Below are 6,630 nucleotides of genomic sequence, written 5' to 3'. Positions count from 1 at the left end.
TATGCTGAGATAACTGGGAAGAAATTTAAATATAGAAGTACCACCTGAAACTAGTAATTGGTTGGAATGCTATCACCCCCCCCCTTACTCTGCTGCTGTAGAAATTACCAACATTCCGCTTCATTTCCCATGACACTAAACACTTGGAATATGGTTCCACGTCTTAATATTATTGAAAGATGAAGTGACATTATGAAAAAACCTTATGCTGATCTCTCTTGGAGAGTAGGCAACACTAGCTGCGTTTCCTTAAATATGAAGGCTCCTTGTGTTAGCATCTGTGCAATGTGGAGGTTCTGTTGCACAAAGCTCCCTCAAAATCATTCTTGCCCCCATGCTTTTGTTCTGTGATTGACTGGTCAAGATAAAGAATCTGTGGCTATCACTGTTTCTCAGCCTGTAAGATGAGCTTCTGGACTTCAGAGTTGTAGGCAAACATTTATGAATATAAACCAAAACAGTGTAAACCTGATCTGGCATCACACAATATTGAACAAAATGTGGGAATAACACTCAGTTAAGTCTGATGGTCAGCTGGAAAGCGTGAGCATATACATGACACAAATATTCCAGAATATTTGGATATAGTTCTTGGATATAGGGAAGCAAGAAGGAATAGGGAAAATCCTCTCCTAAAACCTCACCTGGAAATACCCTGACTTGTGCTACGCTGAGAGGTGCCTCCATCAACTTTGCTATTATAGAGAGGTGGATGAGCCCCCAGGCTGGGAACTGACAGTGCAAGAAGCAGTTTTTCATCCATCACATATTGACCGTTGAATTGATATGGAAATTCCCACTGAGGAATTTGTTCCGCAGCAAAATTTCATTTGATGGATCAAAGTTGGAAAGCAGCTACCACTGCTAAGTTATGACTTTCTTTTGAATAGAAAATTTCAGTTCTTAGTGCAACACATTCCTCTAGCTGTCTATGTAACACCTACATTAATTAAAATAGAATGCTGTAGGTCTTAAACACTTAGAATTAAATTGTAAAAACAAAGTAAATTCAAGGTTAGATATGTTATTCCAGCATTATAATCCTGTGGGATGCAGATGCTTGAGAGGCGTCTGAACATCCTAGACTATATATCCAGCCCCACTCAAAACATACAGCAAGGCTGGCCAACAGGTATGAGGAGAGCATAAGACTGGATAAATTATACTTTCTCACACTTCCTTCAAAGACTTATAAAAGATATATGTATATATTTCTATCTATTTTACAAGGCAAATATCAAGTTTGTTTCGGCGGTTCCCTGACCCACTATTTTTTCTTGAAAACATAAAAAATGATTCCTCAAGAACCACCTTGCCAGGCAGTGTGGGAAACGTGCTTCAGAGCGATTCTAAAAGATAAGTTCCTTAGAAGTTTGACTTGGCATTCTTCAATTACTAGTCTAATTATTCTTCCATTATTTAGGCAGTGAGCCAAAGGCTTCCTGGGTGCTAGGAAGTTAATAGGGGAGATGAAGCGAGATTGTGAGGCCATGTCAGCATATGTTCATTAAAGCCCAATTTCTTCAGCATTATACTTACTGATCCAACAATGTACTTTGTATTTGATGATGAAAAATATGCAAGAATAATTATTTACAATATTTCCTAACCAGATTTTTTTTTAGATGTTTATTCAGAGCTATTAAAAAAAAAGGATGAATTCATTGGGAAATCTACAGAAAAGAATGCCATGTCTCCCGTTCATTGCTAGAAGGAAATTAAGGAGTTTCCAAAAGCTTGCCAGTAATCCCCACTGCTTTCTAGCATTCAGCACTGGATATATATAATTACATACGAAAAAATTACATTTGAAGAAAGTTATTTCAATTGCAAAGCCAACTGCTTGAAAGTTAAGAAATGCCATTTTTACAATTGCCCATGCAATCCTGATTCTTCCCACTTCTGTATCCAACCTCTAATATTAAAAGAGAGGCAATGGGAAAATATTACGTGATTATGTAGTTAAAGATTGTAGTGTAATGCATACGCTCATGGGAGCAGAAATAAGGTTGCAGACATGTGTAACCGTAAATCTGGCATTCCTTAACATACAGATCTTGCCTATGCAAACTAAATAACTTCCTCTTAACATAATTTTTATGTCATTTCCTGTTTTGTTTAGTTTCTAAGGAAATCTATAAAACAAATCAACTTGGGCAGAGCTATCTAAAAGAATGAATTTCTTCAGCCCAGGTCCTAGGCTTTTTTTTTCCCTGTCTCTCATGCTTGCTCCCCTGCTTTTCATGGCAAGATGGAAGTCCTCCCACCCTGAGAGGCACTTGGGGTGTTCAGGAATGCTGGGGCACAATGCAGGTGTTAGGGTGATGCTGGACCCATGACCTACTGATGTCCAGCCCCACGGTTAGGGTCAACAATTTTGGCATTTAACCAAAACCCACCTGCAACCCAGGAGCCAAGGGAGGGAAATGGGGCCTTTTAAAACACAGTTTATAGCTCTGTTAAACCTGAAAGTCACTTTGTGGGACCCAGAAAAGGCACTTCTCTGGCCTGAAGGCTTCCTCCCTGCCAGATTTCAGGAGTCTGCTGCAAACCATGAAGCTGCTGGAGGTTATCCAAAACCAACCAAACCCAAACCCCCAGGGATCTCCCCCAGCATGACGGGCTGGGACAACACAAGTGGGTACAACAGCTCTCCTGTGGTGTTTTAAAGTTGGAGGAGTTTGCCATTGGCAATAGAGGGAGAAGAAACAGGTCCGGTCTGAATTTCCAACACCAAGAGTTGCCCTGTGCTGTCAGCAGCAGCTCCCTAAGGCACAGCCTCAGCCCAGCCTACGCCCAGGCACTGCCATTGGAATGGGATGGGGCATCAGAGGATGGGCAGAAGGAAAAAAATCTGTTGTAGATATTGGAAACTAATCTAAATCCTACTTGGCAAATCTGCTTATTTAATATGTTCATTTAAATTCATTTCACAGTCAAGGAAAATGAGATTTAAAGAAAATATATATTTATTCATGCAAGTTGCAGGCAAAATAAATCCAGTAGCTTCCCCACCCACCCTTAAGCTCAGTACTGAGAAACCTGAACCGTATTCAGCATTAAAAGCAAAAATCTATATTTATATACTTGTTTTTAATAGTGGGCTTAACTAAAGCAGGATTTCACGGTTCACCAATAAACAACCTTTTTAAAAACTTTCCCATTAAAATTATGAAGGGAAAAAGAAAAAGAAAAAAGGTAGCCAAATCTCCAGTATGTTTTACAGCATATCAGGCATATATGCAACCTCAAAGAATTTTTATTAACCTCTCACTACTCACAAATTCGGGAATATTCCCCCAAATCAGAGTTCATAGTCCAACATCAGAAGCCGCCAAACATCTTAACACAACTGAAGGCCACAGACAGTCCTCGGTGCTCTGCCTCCAGGGTATTTGGAGATATGTCCATCTCCCCATGAGAGCTATAAAGGGGAAGAACATCGGTTTGCATGTCTTGCATTTCTTAGAGCATGGTGGGGTTATTAGGAGGCAGAGCCTTTTGTCCCATGTTTCTGCTTAAATCTGCAGGGAATTAACAAAGGATTTGGCAAGTAGCTGCTTTCCATGCAATGCACTACCAGAGAAACCGTCCTTACCAGAACATCTCCTGAACCAGAAACCTTTTTCCTGAGCATTGAAGTGGTTTTTCCACACAATACTGGCAACCTGTCTTATGCATTATTTCTTATGCTTTATTCTATTTGTTTTCTTACAGATTACCCTGCTTTAAACCATGGCTATGAAGAGGCTAACGAGCATCCTGGGTCTGTGGGACACTGCAGAGCAGAGGCACATATGCCTGATCTCTGCAGCAGCCGGCACTGCTGGGCTGGGATGCTAAAGGCTGAGCATCATTGCTGGAGGACTCGGCTCCAGCTTGGGTATTGTCAACAGCTTTGAAATGCAGGTCCTCAGGAAGGTCATTAGAAGTAAACACAAGCATACCCACAAACCAGAAGCCTACCATGAAATAAAACTGTATTGTGTTAACTGAAAACTGTTGTAGAAACCACAAACCATGTGCAAGTGATTAGATTATGTTTCACAACAACCTGATTCTGAACTAATTTTGTGGGGCACTTATCATGCTAAAAGGCACCTCACCCGTCTTTAATCGTGATGCGAATGGGAGCCCCAGCTGAGAAAGGGCTGCAGGGTCATGTATAGCACCATGCAATGACCCACACATGAGCCTCATCCGCTCCTCCAAACCCCGCTAACAACTACTGCTCCAAAATCTCCCAGCCTCGCAGTTGTAAAGCAGATGTAGAGCCAACAGCTGCCAACATGTCAGGAACACCTACCAGCTCCTGAAACACCTGCTCCAAAATATCTGCTCTCTGCAATTAAATATTTAGATGATGCTTCATTTATGAAAATTGGATTTTTAGAAGTAGGACCAGCTTAATTATTATACTAAAATATGAAAACAGTAGTATATTATTAGAAACATATTTTTCTTGCAAAACGGTGTTTGTGATCTAGCCAGGAAAAGAAAAAAAAAAAAAGTTATGAAATAGACTTTTTATAGTAGGTGTTAATTCTGAATAATTAGGATTAGGCATTGGGGATTTGCAACCCAAATAAAAATTACCTAATTAACCCTTATATTGGCCCTAGCAGAGCAGCCAAATAGTTCAGCAATAAAAAAATGAGAAAGGAAAATAACAACCCCAGCCCTCCACACACATAAGTGAATATCTAATAGTCTAAAACCAATACGGGGTTTAAAAACACTCCCTGGAAAATATTTACAGACCTGACAAGAGCCATCTCAGACAGCTGGGATTTGGATTTGCCATGACATGATCAATACAACCCAGACATTTTATGATCACATTCCCAATTAGGAAATGTGAAATCATCTCAGGTCCTTTATTCTTGACACTCTCCTAATGCTGCTGCTGCCTTCTCTAGTTTCCTTTTATAGAGATTCTTGCTTGGGTTATTTTCCCCCATGTTTTCACAATTATCCCATGGCATGTCCAGGATGTCCCATGCATTCATGGAAGAAAGACCTTGCAGCCTCTTGGCTAACACCCCAGCCAGAAGGGAACAGCTGGGGCTAATGCCTCATCAGCTCCTTTGGAAGTCCAGCCCTGGGCATCAGCTCATCAGAGCTGCATTGGATTCATGCCCAAGAGCCAAGACACCCATCTCCCCTGCAAAAGTCCTCCAAAAGAAACCCTAGGCAGCAGAACACCATAATGGGGGGAAAAAAAGGGAGGCTCTCCCTAAAGGGCCACAAGCAAGGATGCCTTGCTGGAGTGGAAAACAGTTAGGAAAACCAAGGAAAACCTTCCTTGGTTAAGGACAAGGATAGTTACTACAGACTCATGCAAACACAGTGTTGAAGAAGACTTCCAAGTTCATTTCTCTACCCAATGTGTAATATTCAATACATAAATCCAAGGTAAAAATACTCTGCTCCAGTTCCATATGTTTTAAAGCTTCTTGTATTTTCATTTTGTAGACAGACTTGGCAGACTGCAGAAATATGAGCTAGCACTTGAGGTGAAACAAGAACTGGCCAAACTTTGAGGCTGCTAGGGTTTGAGATGCATGCAAAATCAAGTTAGATCCCTGCAGATACAATCATAGTCTATGAGTTAGGGAAACATGGTGACGTCTGTCCAGCTTTTCACAACAACAGGTGAAACATGCCAAACAGGTCCCAGATTGCTGCAGAAATGTGGCATCAGCCTCACTCAGTATGTGCAAATTCTCTTTTTCCTTGCTTATGGAAGGATATATACTGTTACCTAAATTACCAGTATGAGAACAGCATGATGCTGTTGACAATCTAAATTAATTTTGTGGGATCACTGAACACTGAATGATGATGGCATAAGTGAGATGAAGTTTCAGATATAAAGAGCTTCATTAGACTAATATTTAGCCAACAGTAATTGCCACCCTTATTAAGAACTAGCTGAAACATTGGTGAGTGTTTATAAGCTTATGCAACATACATGAGTATTGATACATTCAGAAACAAAGCGTAAACATTCTAAACTCTTTTATAGGTTCTTCTCATTTGAGAATCCATGAATTTCTCTGTTTAAATAACTTCAGATATCTAATGTTTTAGCTTAGAATAATATATAAAACAATTTACTTAGTGAACACTTGCTGTCTTAACATTACAGCATTCCCTTCCATCTCCATCTTGTTTAAATCTAGGCTCTGACACATCTCTCTGTGAGGGATATGCAATGGGGGCAGCATCATCCTGGACTTGTCCTCTACCTTGAAGTGGGGTAGCCATCTACTACAGGTGTATCTCATGGAGGTGCAGGAGGGATTTCATGTTGGGACCACCCAGTCTCCCTGTGAAATCACTGCAGGCCACACTCTGCCTCCCAGGAAAACAGGGATTTTGCTCAAGGTTTATAGATTCAATCAAACCTCCTTGAGTAATTCCCATGGAAGAGCTCTGTGTACATGATGCTGAAGCCTTAATTTTTTAAGCTTTCTTTTCCCCTGCTGTACACATTAAATATATAATTTGATTTCATTTCATTCAATTTTAAAATGAATTTAATCTTAAAAAAAACCAAAACAAAACCCACCCACATGAGTGGTCCCAGTCCAGTACAACTGGACAGGTGAATCTCAACTGCAAAGC

Source organism: Psittacula echo (assembly GCF_963264785.1).
Source record: "Psittacula echo genome assembly, chromosome: 6".
NCBI lineage: Eukaryota > Metazoa > Chordata > Aves > Psittaciformes > Psittacidae > Psittacula > Psittacula echo.
Note: the sequence above shows the minus strand (reverse complement) of the source record.